Source organism: Glycine max, chromosome 7 (assembly GCF_000004515.6).
Source record: "Glycine max cultivar Williams 82 chromosome 7, Glycine_max_v4.0, whole genome shotgun sequence".
In the NCBI taxonomy this organism is placed as follows: Eukaryota; Viridiplantae; Streptophyta; class Magnoliopsida; order Fabales; family Fabaceae; genus Glycine; species Glycine max.
This window is the reverse complement of record NC_038243.2, coordinates 33,547,943-33,562,975: the sequence shown is the minus strand read 5'-3', so window position 1 is coordinate 33,562,975 and position 15,033 is coordinate 33,547,943. Positions and strand designations below refer to the sequence as shown.

At 34.8% G+C, this 15,033-nt stretch overlaps 1 pseudogene; it reads right to left on the bottom strand.

Annotated features, from left to right (window-relative positions):
• Window positions 1-2,755: 2,755 nt before the first annotated feature.
• On the bottom strand, window positions 2,756-14,453 carry LOC102659678 (protein WEAK CHLOROPLAST MOVEMENT UNDER BLUE LIGHT 1-like; annotated as a pseudogene).
• Window positions 14,454-15,033: the final 580 nt, after the last annotated feature.

Below are 15,033 nucleotides of genomic sequence, written 5' to 3'. Positions count from 1 at the left end.
GTGTTTGGAGGCTGGTTTTAAGAGGTGTTTAGTGAGTCGTGATGTTGTCTTCAATGAAGCTGAGATGGCCAACAAGACCAAGCCCAGCATGGTTCAGTCCAGCACTTATCAGAGTATGGAAACTGATTCTGAAAAATTAAATTTTGAGGTGGAGACTGAGGATAAACATGTTGAAACACAAGCTGTTAATTGGCCTCTTGATGAAGAAAAATCTGAAGAAGAGGAACAAGAAGAAGCTAGCTATGTGCTGGCTCGAGATAGAATCAGAAGGGAAATCAAACAACCTAAGAGGTATGGATATGCTGATCTAATAGCATTTGCTCTGGTAGCTGCTAGTGAAGTTTTGGAGGAAGATCCAAAAACTGTTAAAGTTGTCTTAGCTAGTAAGGAGAAAGAAAAATGGCTAAGTGCCATGAATAAAGAAATTAAGTCTCTCCATGAAAACCATACATGGGAATTGATTAAAAAAAACCACCTGGTTCTAGAGTGGTCAACTGCAAATGGATCTTCAAGAAGAAAGAAGGCATCCAAGGAGTTGAACCAGACAGATTTAAAGCTAGACTTGTTGCTCAAGGATTCACTTAAAAGGAGGGAATTGACTTCAATGAAGTTTTCTCTCCCGTAGTGAAACACAGGTCAATCAGAATTCTTATGGCTATGGTGGCAGAATTTGATCTTGTGTTAGAACAAATGGATGCGAAGACAACATTTTTGTATGGGAAGCTTGATGAGGTGATATTGATGAAACAACCCTAGGGGTTTGAAGTCAAAGGTAAAGAGGATTATGTTTGCAAATTAAACAAATCCATGTATGGTCTAAAACAGTCCCTAAGACAATGGAATGGGAGATTTGATTAATTTATGGTTAAGATACAATTTCATAGAAGTCACTGTGATAACTGTGTTTACTTCAAATTTCCTTCTAAAGCTGAGTTTGTGATATTGCTATTATATGTTGATGATATTTTGATAGCAAGTAACAACAAGAGTGAGGTTGAAAAATTGAAATCTGAGTTGAGTAGGGAATTTGAAATGAAGGATTTGGGAGCAACCAAGAGAATATTGGGAATAGAAATCAAACGGAACAGAAAAAGGAAATTGTTGTATTTTTCCCAGGAGTTATATCTCAGAAAAGTTCTTGAAAGATTTGGAATGTCAAATTCCAAACCTGTAACTGCTCCTATGTCACAGTAGTTTAAGCTCAGTACAAGTCAAGCACCTAAGACACATGATGATATAATTTACATGGAAGGTATTCCATATGCTAATGTTGTAGGGTCACTGATGTATGCTATGGTATGTACTCGCCCTGACATAGCTCATGCAGTGAGCTTAGTAAGTAGGTTCATGGCAAATCCAGGCAAAGCACATTGGCAAGCCCTGAAATGAATACTCAAATATATCATAGGATCACTTGGAAGAGTTCTGGTTTATGGTGGAGCTAGGAATAGCAGAAGAACAACTGCTATTGAAGGTTTTGTAGATTCAGATTATGTTGGCTGTTTAGATTCAAGGAAATCCCTCACAGGATTTGTGTTCACTGCTTTTGGCACTGCAATTAGTTGGAAAGCTAGCCTTCAAAAGGTAGTGGCTTTATCAACCACTGAAGCTGAGTATATTGCTCTTACAGAAACTGTGAAAGAATCTCTGTGGCTTGAAGGCATTGCAAAGAAGCTGAAAATACAAAATAAAGTGATCACAGTACACTGTGACAACCAAAGTGCCATTGATTTATCCATAAATTTTGTGCATCATGAGAGGACAAAGCACATTGATATTAAGCTGCATTTTGTTAGAGAAGTTATTGGTCAAGGATCAGTTATAGTCAAGATGATTTCAACTGATCACAATCCTTCTGATATGATCACAGAGGCTCTTCCAAGTAGCAAGTTTTTCCAATGTTTGAACTTGATTCAGCTGAAGGATGATTAAATCCTGTTTCTGCAGCAACCACTGTTTTTGTTAATGTTTTGTTATTGAACCAAGGTGGAGAATTGTTGTATGTTGGTTCATTAACAACCATTAGTTAGTTCTCTTGCTCTTTACCAACTATGTATTTTTCTGTTTTCTGTTATTCTGTTATAACATGTAACAGTTAATTAGTTTCAAGTTGGTTGAGTTAGTTAGGCTTGAAATAGTGCTTCTATTTCTTCTTCTTGCATAGCCTAATTTTGTAAAGAGTTCTGTACTTAGAAAATTCTGCAGAGATTGAATAAAGTGGCTGCTGTGAGCACTGTGCAGGGTTGGTTCATTTTGTTTTTCTTTTATGCATTTTGCTTATTCTTGTTCATACAAGAAACTCATTCTTTTGTGAATTAAAATCTGATCTTGGCACAACAAAGTCAATATAGCAACTGTAGATGACATGGCATAAAAGGACAACTTACTTGCAAACCATACTAATATAGTACATCAATTTCTGATAAAAGGGGAGTTCTTGGTTTAAACTTTTTAATGACAGATGAAGCCCCTATATCATAAACACGGAAGAATTATGTGTGATTAAAAGAAAAGCATCGATAACCAGTTATGATATACCATATTTAGAAGCCTCAGGAGCAATCTTCTGTTGGACACTCTGGAATCCTATTGATCCATTCTAGATCAGCTCAATCAAATATACTCAGTTTGTGCGAGGACGAGGGCCATGTCTTGCTGCTCGCGGAGTAATTGAACGTTTGCCAGTCATTGTTCTCCTTCTTCTTCCACATCTGGAAACTTTTGGTGCACCCATTTTATTTGATCTTTATATGTATCAAGCATTATTTGCATCTAATTCTTCTGCAGTGACAACAACTTCCACCCTTTGGGCTTTTGAGGCTTTTCCTCTAGCCTACAATATATTTGATAATTATTGGGCAAATCAGACATTAATCAGAATACAAATTTACCATATTGCAACAATGAAGCTAACATAACAAAATTGGAGAAATTAAATAGAAGAGTATGCATGCTATGAAAAGCATCATTATAATTTTTATTTTCTATCACTCAGATGGTTGAGAAAATATCATGATCTATATAAACTTAGTTTAGCATAGACAGATTTCTTACAATTAGCTACATATATTGAAACAAGAGTGCCCTGATCAATTTGCTAGAGCTTCACTACTACTGTAATATCTTGAAACATTTTACTTTCATTAGGGGCTACTTTCCAAATAATTCCTGAGAAATAATGACATAAAAATAAAATCTTGTTGCTTCAAAATGGCCATGATCACGGCTGGTGGAAGCTCATTTAATTTAATAATGCTCCTCTACTATTCAAACAGCCTTTCCCTTAAAAAGGGAAGTTAGAGATTTGTTGGGGAACCAAACATTAATTACACTGGCAAATCAAAATAACCTTGAAAATCTTACAGAAATATGGCGTTCAAAACAGGATTTACTAGAAAGACTAATGAAGAGATGAAACTCTGGTGACAAAATAGAAAAAAAATTCTCCATTAATATTTTCCTTAGAGACAAACTGAATGTAAATTAATGCTCTTTACAGATAAACAAATACTTTATGAATTCCTTTATATAAATCAAAAGCTGTGTTGATTAAAGCTGATTTTTCTCTGCTGATATTTTACATTTTTTCCTAAAATTAGGAATTTAAATTTGACCCCTCCAATCCTAATTTAAGCATATTTGAGTTATAATTTTCATTTCAAGCTTTTCACTAAACCTTGCTCCAATGATGCAATTCAATGCATTTTAAATTCCTACAAAATAATTCATTAATAAGCATATGCAATCTAGCAGAATAACTAGTTAAAAAGAATAACTACAAATTAACAATTTACATCAAAAAGATATAAACAAAGTCCTAAATAAGAGAAAAGATGAAATAATTGTCTAAATCCAAATTTCTCAATTGAATATTTTTGACAATTATCAGTGTTGCAAGTGGTGCTTATATATTACCGGAAAGTAATTGCATTAACTTTCAATTCATGACGATCTCCAAAAGCAAAACACCCTAAAAAAGGAAAGGAATAAAAAGCACTATTCATTTGTGTTTTCCTGAATCATCTTCTAAATTAATTACCACTGGCATTTAAAGCATAACACAATTAATTAAGTTCAGAGATGAATACATTGGCATATGGCATGCCATGTTGTTATCATGGCATCATCATCTTCTCAATAACCAAACTAGATATTTAATTAACTGGGAATAAATAAACAATCAAACCATAGCGTATACACTAAATAGCAAATTAAGACTGCGACTATTGTGACACATATGAATGTAAACTTAGTGACCCCGAAATAAAGATAACACACTATGATCTTTGCAAGCATGCTTGACATGCCGGAGATTTTCTAAATTCTTTTCATGTAAATATCTATTTTTTACCTTTTACTTTGCATGCTACAATTCCCAAGAAGGTTGAATGAAAATTGTGTGCTGTTTGAATTAGTGGAATCCAAGAATGAGTATGTTATGTATATGTTTGATGGCAGACAAATGTTAATTAATTGGTTAATTGTGGAGGGACAAGTTTCTGGAAAGGAACAAGTTAACAGTTAACATATTTTGTAGAGTTCCTAACCGGGATGTAACTGCCAGGAAAGAAGTTCGTTATTTATGTCCTTTCTTGTGATGCCCTTGTTCAGTATCAAATTTTATCCAATACTTATATACTTGCAAAATTTTCTTTGATTTTCCCTTTTGTTACGATCACACAAAAACATAAAATCTTAAAATATGACATTTGTGAACAAATATATAATTTAGAGTGTTTTTTTATTCTTGAAACTATCAATCACGGTTAATTGTTTTAACAATTAAGAGGGTGTGAAATGACCAACAGTGGCACCTTAGTTGTTTAATTAAAAGAATCATGTAGTGGAGAAAACTTTCATAACCTACTTTGACAATTTCTATATATGCCTCAAAAAGAATTAGTCTCAAGCTATCAGTTGGAGATATCTTTTGTTAAAAGAAAAAGTATGTTTGTGGATTCAGCCCAAACGCTTTGTATAGACGAAGCATGTTTCAGTACTTTTTTACAAGAAAAAAAAGATAAATTGTGAAGTTAGTCCTAAAAAGTGCATAGCAATTTCTAGTTGTTATTCGAATTCAAGTAAATTAAAAAGTTCTTAAAAGTAGCTTTCGTCATTCACATTTGTTCTCGGTGGATAGTAGTTAAGTAACTTTGTTGAAGTTGACGGACCAATATCAATTGTAATAATGCTCAAGAACTAAATAGTATTTTACCGATAACATACAAAGATTAAAATTGCATTTAATGATAACATGCAGAGATCTATCTCAGGCTAATAAATTATGTGAATGACGGAAGTTATTTTTAGAGATTAACTTTTCCTTTCTTTCAATACTAACTAGAAATCGTCATATACTTTAATGGACTAATTTCCCCAACACGAAAAAAAAAAAAGAGTTTCAGTATTTAATACATTTAATCTCACGCTTAAAATATGGAAAATATTTACAACCTATTGTATCTAGACATTTCACAAATACTAAATTTGTTAAATGCAAGCACCATTCACTCTTGAAATTTTAGACGATCCTTATAAAATATCAATATAACCACCAAGAACACATTACGTTAGATTATCAAGAAGAGTTTTAGGAATACCTGGATCCATAATGATTGATCAAACAAACGCAGTGAAATCTAAATCCGTAAGTGATTTCTGATCTATGTACTCTTCTTAGGATCTGTTATGAAACGGATAACCAACTAACAACGTAATCGGTGGTTTTCATGGTTCTTCCTCAACCAGAACCTCTTTATTCCTTAATAGGACCTTTGTAACTCTTCAGATGGGGAGAAGAAAAATTATATGTGACGGCTCAGTATACTGGCACTACTATAAAAAGCAGATTTAACATCGACAGCTTAACATCGATTTTTAACAAAATCGATGTTAACGTAAACGCGATGGCATAATTGTAAATACTGTGTATCCATTAACATCGATTCTTGGAAAACCGATGTTAACATTAATTAGTTAACATCGGTTTCTCCAAAAACTGATGTTAATGTCACTTCGTTAACATCGGGTTTGCAGAAAACCGATGTTAACATAAGTTTGTTAACATCGGGTTTTGAGAAAACCAATGTTAACATCGGTTTTTTTCCAGAAAACCGATGTTAACGTTAACATCATTTTGTTAACATCGATTTTAAAAAAACCGATGTTGAACTTAGATTTTAAAAAATATCGCGAGCCCTATTTTGCTCGCGCTCTTTTCTTCTCCATCTAAGCTCTCGCGCTCTCTTCTTCTCCATCTAAGCTCTCTGTTCTCCGTCTACCTTGAAGCTCTATGTTCTCCATCTAAGCATTATTTTCGTCTAAGCTCGAGCATCGTTTCCGTCGCACTCGAGCATCGTCACAACTCTCTTCTTCTTCTCCTTCTCATATTCAACGCTATATCCCTTACCCGTAGTGTGTTATTGTATAAGAGGGGCATCCCATAGGGCATTGGATAGTTGATCGTGCGGGTGCGATTAGGTTAAGATCTAGTAGGGACCTACTAGTCCAAATTAGTTTCTTCACAAAAAGGTAGAACTGGCTGCCAGGTATGTATCTGACTGAGTTTAAATCCACTTCTTTCTGTTGAGAATTCAAGATTTTTGTGCATGAGACTTGGATTTGTGAATAACTGTATAAGCAGAAAACTGCATACTTAATGTTAATGTGCCCTAATACATTATTCTCTAAAAAGAATATCACAAGCATATGCATTTTATTTTTATCCATAGGAATTGAACACGGTACCAGAAAGTTGACAACACTCGCATGCCATGCTCAATCAACTGAGCTAGACCGCCTTCCCTAGCATATGCATGCTTTACATCGTTGTTAATATATATTAATCAGTATTGTTCCTATTTCATGCATTGTATGTCTTGCAATGGTTTATTTTGGATTAAATTATGAAGTCTTTATCATGAGAGAACTCTTCCATTTAATTACCTCAGCTGAATCAGTGATACTCTTTCTGAGTCACCAAAAGTTTACAATCAGAGTGTTTTCTCTAGGTATGGCTATTAAATCTTTAAACCATGGCTACTCATATCCAATGCCCTGATTTTGATGGAGAAGTATGCTTTGACTGAGTGAGTTTAGGTTTTACCAATTTGCAGAAGTGAGGGTGGGTTTGGATATGTATCTGCATGCCCCTGAACCTACTTTGAAGTCACACTTGTATATGAAAGCATATCAAGGGAGAAATGAGATTTTAAGAAAAGTGAATCTTAACTAAATTTTGTGAATGAATGATTCAGATTGAAACTAATGAAAACAATCTTAACTATACTTATATGATTGTGTTGTCAAGGTTTACTCTTCTCACCTGATACTCTCTATCCAAAAAATGAAAACCATTATTCCATACCAAGACTAACACACTCAGTTGGCCTAAAAAACTAGTCCTACAATTCCCTAGCTCAATGAAAAATCCACCTTCTCGTTTCCAGTTTATATAAAAAAAAAACTACTTTTTGGTGTTGTGGGGTTTGTGTAAGGGTTTATAGGGTTCATGTATGGGGTTATGGGTGTGGTGTGTCCTGTTGAGCCAGGTGCTTAAGGAGTTGTTGTTGGGTTTAGTGTAGGAAATAAATTTGTTGTGGCTGGAGTTGTAGGGTTTACTACATGAACTGCATCCAACTTGGTACCAAATTCATAAAAGTAGTAATGAAGGAAAAGTAGTATAGGAGTAGGTTAGATAGAAAATCTCCATGCCATTCATAGGACAATTTCTGCAAACTATATAAGTTGATGAGACTCCAACTCCCACAGTTGAGTCATCAATGAGATATCCTGCCATTTATTTGTATCAAATACTGGGCAACATAGAAAAGAGAATAAGGTTTTTTATTTAATGAATATTTTGTCATGCCTGAAGAGTAACTAATTACATTGAAATTGCTTAAAACCTTTATATCCTAGAGCACCCTAGCCATTTTATTTCTCAACTGTCAAACCTGTCATACTTCAAGTTCTCAGGGATTGGATCTACAGATCAAAAAAGAAATTAAAAAATAAAAATAAAAGGCATATATTATTAATGTAGAAACTGTTTAACAGTTTTTATGTATCTCATTTTTGGTTATGCCTTTTTTTTGGCATATAATTATAGGCATTGAAAAGTGTTGAAGAAACTGTTATAAGACTTGAAAAGTTGGTTCAAAAGTTGCATGTATGAAGCTCTAGTTTTGGAAAAGAGCATTTGAAAGCAGCTTGTTCTTACTTGGAGAAAATACGGAAACTTTGATAGAAGCTGAATTACTGGAAGCATCTTTTAGAGCAAAATCTGATTCTCTGCAAGAGGTACACCTTCCAACCCTCACCAACCTCATTGATCAATTCTTTGGAACCTTTTTTTTTATCAAAATATTTAAAATCTCAATGTGATTTATTTTTCATTATGCATTTGGTTCATTAGATTATCAGCATACTTTTACTAAAAATTGTTGCCATGTTTTGCACTAACCAATTAATAGTTATAGCTTGAAGGGTTGGTATCTTATGATAGAATTTAAGAAGCCATATATACATTTTCTTTAAGAGGAAGTAAAAGATTATGAAGGTACACTTGATGACCACATAATGCAGTCAATATAACAATTGCTAGCCATGTATTTTCGGTTCTAAAGTATTGTTGTTGTCCAGGATCTCGATGGCTTGTTTCAGCTAACATATGGTGTGTGACTCATTGTGTTTTCGTTTCTTAGTTTTGAAAAACTATTTTAAACAAAAACTAATTTTTAGTTAGTAGGAGTGAGGGAAGAAGATATATTAATTAGAATCACAATTCTTATATTTTATTTGAAAATAGCAAAATGGTTTATTCTACATTTTGTCACTTAAGTTAATCCTTAGGTTAGGATATGTTATTACTAACAGCTTACTATGGACACTAACACAACAAGTGACATGTTGAAGTTTGTCTCTCTCCTATCTGTCTTGTGTCCATGTCAGCAGAACCAAAATGAAGTTTTTTCCCCTGGCTACTTCTCATATCCCGAAAATCAATACTTAGAGTTAGAGCAAAACACATGGCATATACATTTTAGATATGATCACTTCAGAGAAAAAAGGAGCTTCTTTATTCCCTCCTACTATTTTATTTTTTAAAGCTTACCATATACATTTTTAGATCAGCATCAATGTCCATCGTTGTAATTTTATTATTTATTTGAACCCTTTTTTCTTGCAATGCTTTAATTGCTGCTGTTGCCAAATTTTCAAAAGCCTTTGCAACCTCTATCTCCTTTTGAGCTGCAAGTAATCTACTTTCCAAGGTACTTACTCCAGCCTTGGCTTGCTCTGCTTTTGCCTTTACTTTCTATAGCTCTTCCCGAGCTGCTTGAGCAAGCAGGTTGGCTTGATTAGTCTCTTCAGTTGTTAGTTGTAGTTTCTTGGGAAGCTCGATCATTTTCTCTTTAGCATCTTTCTCCTTCATCTGAACTAAACCTATTTCTGATCTGGTATTTTCCAATTCAGCTTCCAAAGATGCCACTACAACGGAGGCCATTCCTTCTCTTTGCCTAATGGAGGCAAGAGTTGCTTTTTGTTGTTCAAGTTCCAATTTTAATGATGTAGCAGCTACCTTCAAGATATTAATCTCAACAGTTGCTTTCTCTATGTTAAGATTTACTTCCTCAAGTTCCTTTCCAGCTGATGCCACTGCTTCTTGTATGTCAGTGTGTGTCTTTATCTATGGTTCTTTTGGGCCTCCTTGTTGCTTTAACTTTGATTCCATATAAACAATTAATTCAGCTTTCAAATCAATCAGCAATGCAGAGGCTGTTTCCAGTTTAGATTTGAGTTCCTTTGCAGATGAAATTTTTTGGTTGAGTCTCTGAAGCTCTTCTTTTGCCTATTTAAGTTACTTCTCCCAATTCAGAGAATCTTGATCTCTTGCCATGAATGTTCCTATTCTTTTTTCCTCTGCTTCCAAATGTGCAGCATGTGTAGTCTCCAATGAATCTTTTGCAGCAATTAGTTCAACAATTAAATCTTCAACATACTTCTCTACTTCCTTTGATGTAGTAACAACCTCTTCAGCTTTCTTAATAGCTACATCTCTATCAGTCACTAAGGAAGCGTATTCTTTGTGCAATGTTTCTAGCTCCTCTTTCACAGCTATTAAATCTGAAACAACTCCTGTATATCTGGCTTTTGCTACCTCAAGTTGTGCCTTGGCTGCAACACTTGATTCGTATGCAGCTTCGCTAATACTTTATGTTATCATACTTGTTAATTAAGATATAGTTTATCTATAATAAATTATTATCCAGTTTATACTTATAACCAAATGCTTCCTTTTTAGTTTCAATTTTTTATCTTCTTTAAATTATATAGGCCACACCAAGGAAAAAGATGGTTTCCCTGTCTAAGATCATAAAATATATATTATAAGCAGAAAATGAAGTAAAGGAAAATACAACACCAAAATATTCACTTCTATTGGAACTATTAGAATGACATGCAGTTCATGATAGGAGTTAGTATTTAGGAAGTAGCATCCATTTACTCTTTATCAAGAAAACAGCCCTCACTTAGTCTATTAAGAATCTATATATATAGATGCTCTGAAAAAGCACTACACCCAGAAGCAATATCAATCAAGCTATTCCCTCCTAACTCCCTCCAAATTCAACAAGCACCATTCATAAATGTATACATGTGATATCATACACATATTACTTAACCAAATACACATCAGAAAAGTATAATGGTAACAACCAAAAAAATGCATTAAGTTCTATTAGGCTTCAACACATTTGTAGTGTTTCTTAAGCTATTCAAATGTTAAAAAAGATATCAAATTTAGATGATCTTGTAAGTAGGCACAACTGCACAAGTGATCCCCATGTTGTAGTACAGCCATCGAAACAAAAATAGATTTTACAAAATGCACTTCCTTCTACAAAAGCTAATAATCTTAAAAATCTAGCAACTAAATCCCCATGACCTTCATTATTCCAGTCTAAAGAGAATGAAAAACTAAAGATAAGATAAATGAAAATAAAAGGGACAAAATTGAGAAACAAAAAAAAAATAATGGTACTCCGCAATTAAATATCTATGAACCCTAAAAGAAACCAAAAAGAACTGCATAATTGTGCTAAGCTCAGTTAAGATAGTGGTAGGCACAAAACAAACACAAACCAAAAACACTTGCAGGATATAAAGCTTGAATTTAAATGTGATAAGCTCAAAAATAGTCAGGGACAAGCAACAGACACACAAAACTCAGAGCAAAATATCATAGCAGAACACAAGGAAAACATAACACAAGATCATTAAAATAGCCACTAAAATGCCAAATAGCAAAGGAATTGAATGAAACAAAATAGAAGAAATTCAGAATCACCAGCCAAAACCCTTTTGAGATCCCAAACTTGATAAATCCAGTAACCACAACCAAAGAGCAAAATATCATAGCAGTAACCTTAGTGCAGAAACAAAAATCAACAAGAAATGGCCATATACAAGAACAATACCCTTAGAGCAAATAAAAACTTTCAAGGTTTTTGTACAACTCTCCCTCACAGTGGGTTTCTTTTTTGGTGGGGATGGGGTGGAGATAATGTATATTTAGTAATATACACAGCATAGCAATTCGATGACACGTGGGTAGCTAGGTTAGAGTAAGATTCATATTTTTTTTTTAGGAAATGATTATTTCAAGTTTTATTGACTTCTTTTAGAGTGCTAACACATGATTTCACATAAGAGTCATTCTTGGTCTGCCAGTGTACCTCTACCTTTTTGAATGGGCTTCTATAGTCTTTTTCTCTCATGTCCTAACCATATTTACCATTTTTTCCTCAATAGGCGCCACTAACATTCTCTCTAATATATTCATTCCTTATTGATCTTATCTTTTCCTGTATGACATCCCATCTTAGTTATGATCTATTATTCTGTGCAGAAGTTTTGTACACTACCATCCAGTCATTTGTTGGCACATCAAAAGAGTTTGATTATGACTACAATTACATGAGAGGTCATACTCTTTTGGTGAAATGGTGGCATACCCTAATTTCTTCCGGGGACCATTTGTTTGGTGGCATGCAACCTTCGCTTGACCGCTTCGAGGTACTTAACATTCATCGTTAGGTAATCCGCAAAGTTTCGCAACATTCCGGAAGTCAAAAAAAAGCATTGTTGCGCAATCCGTAAAGTTCCGTAACATTTCAGGAAGAAACCGGTAAAAAAAACACGAAAATGGGAGTGTATTTAGTAAAATGGGGTGTGTGTAAATAAGCAAGAGTGCATTTAGCAAAGGGGGGTGAACTTATCAAGATCCTCCACGTTTTGTTGGAAAATGGTTTCCGGAGCTTCCGACGCTTTTGTAATGCTTCCGTAAAATTCCTAAAACTTTGAGTAAGCCTATTTCACTTAATATTGGTGAAAGAGAAGAGAAAAAAGAGGGAAATCAAGTCCTATATGCTTCCGTAAGGCTTCCGTAATGCTTCCGTAAAATTCTCATAACCCAAAATAAGAATATTTCACCTAATATGGGTGAGAAGGAATAGAAAAAAAGAAGAAAGTCAAGTCCTATATGCTTCCGTAAGGCTTCCGTAACTTTCCCGTAAATTACAAAAGAAGGGGGTGAACTTATCAAAAGGGGCGTGCAAATAGCAATTTTCAAATTTTTGAATATGGGCCTTCTAGAATATTTTCGAAGCAGAGTTGCTTCTGGAGGAAGCAACCCAGCTCGCCTGGGCAAGCTGGGCGGCAACCTCCTCCCCCCTTTTCCTATAAATAGGCGAAGAGAGGATGTTCTAAATATCCATAAACCCCCTGGCTATGCATTTCAGCTGTTTTGGGTGAAAAAAATTGTTTCCGTGATGAAAATCCAAGCCGAGGTGCTTCCGTAATGCTTCCGAGACGTTTCTGTGAGCAAATCCGTGAAGGTTTTCTGTCGTTCTTCACGGTTCTTCATCCGTTCTTCGTTCGTTCTTCGTTCTTCAACGGGTAAGTTTTCGAATCTGAGACTTTCAATTCATTTCTTTTTTTTTAGCTTTCATCTTCATTTCGCTCGTTTTCGGTTTTCTTTTCTTCCGTTTTTAACCAGCTTTAACCGATCGTTTAAGCCATTTTCTCGCCTAATAAATGATAAAATGAATTTCAACCGATCATTTGCGTTGTCATCTCGTTTAATCACTGTTAAAACAAAATCTAACCAATCGTTCACGCTATAACCTCGGTTAAACCAAAAAAAGCAAAATAATAATAAAATGATGAAAATATCTTGAAAAAAAATAATAAAATAATCAAAATATCTTTGAATAAAATATAAAAAAAAATCAATCGGACGTTTTTCTTTGGAAGTTTCCTTGGATCAATTGACTTATAACCAAAGTGAAACTAAGGCTAAAATCAACTCACAAATCAAGCTTTGTCCGCAAAAGTCACTTAAAACCGTTTTAAGGTCCAATGCCTTAAACGGTCCTCTTTGCTTTTATCGGTTAACATGGACCGTTGAAAAGCATGAAATCAACATGTAACTTTACCGCTTTTGCAAGAACTACGTAGGTCTGATTTCCTCATCGCAATTGAGGATACGTAGGAGCAAAAGCCCCGCTTTTGTCGACCACCCCAAGAGATCGTTAATGGTCCAACGCCTTAACGTTTCTCTCCTTTCACAACCAAGAGATTGTTAGTGGTCCAACGCCTTAACGTTTCTCTCCTTTCAAAATCAAAAGATCGTTTAATGGTCCAACACCTTATATGATCTTTTGTTCGGTCAAAATATATCTTGCAAAAAAGATAAAAACAAGTTAACCAACGTTCAGTTCTCAAAGAGCTACGTAGGTCTGATTTCCTCATCGCAATTGAGGATACGTAGGAGCGAAGGAAACACCCTTGTCGACCACAAAAAGATAAAAAATACAAAAGGCATAAAAAGACATAAAAAACGTAAAAGGGAAAATAAAACAAATTGAAGTCATATTTGCACACTTGATTAAAGGCTGTCGTCCCTTGTGACGGACGCGTGGGGTGCTAATACCTTCCCCGTGCATAAATACAACTCCCGAACCTTTCACACTTAAAGTTCGTAGACTACACCTTTCCAGTTTTTTTGACGTTTTCCTCGTATAAACGTGGGTGGCGACTCCGCGCATTTTTCTCCCATGGAAGACGCACCCGTGAGCCTCGCGTCACTCTCCCACCGAAGGGTAGGTTGCGACAAATGGCAACACATCATAGGATGATAGTGTAATAAAGTTTTTAATAAGCAGTAGATCAAAATTAAAGCAAAAAAAAAAAGATGTACTAGAATAAGAAGGTTGATGCATTGACATAACAAGGTTGCTGAATTACAAAAGTGGAACATAATGCCAGAGTTTTTGGTTAGGAGTTTCTTCCTTCCCATCTTTTAAGGGCAGAGTTGTTTTCTTGACTTCTTTTAGAGTGCTAACACATGGTTTATCTGGGTTGGTTTACCTGGGTGGGTCTTGCATATCTGTGTTGCTACTGCTATCAACTACTAGTTGAAACCATAGATACGCATAGTCCCAAACTGTTGTCTTCCTTATTTCCTGAAGCTTACGATATTCATGTTCATTAGTTAGCACCTTATGTCCCAAACTGTTGTTGATATACTCATGATGATTATGATGATTTTTTTTGCATTTGCTACATGGTCGTGATGTCCACAGTTTTTGAACTACAAGTTACTTATCTACTATTCTTAACTACTTTTGGCAGCTAGTGCCTTGGAGGAAAGAAACAAATTTCAAAACAAATTGCTACTGGAGACAATATCTAACGACACCAACATTTGGGATATTCTACTTCTACAAGGTTTGTGCCACCACATCCTTACTTCAGAGTGTTTTTGCTGTGTTTTTGCTTGCTTATTCTGCCTTCTTCGTTCTGCCTTGATTGGTTATTCTGCATGTTGTGTTTTTTCTGTGTCTATTGTTGCTGCATATTGTTCCTATCAATTATTGTTGAAAGAAGATAAATATAACACCCCCACCCCCTAATACTAAGTTTATGGTTCAGACTAGGAACACAAACTTGAATAGCAGCTAGAAC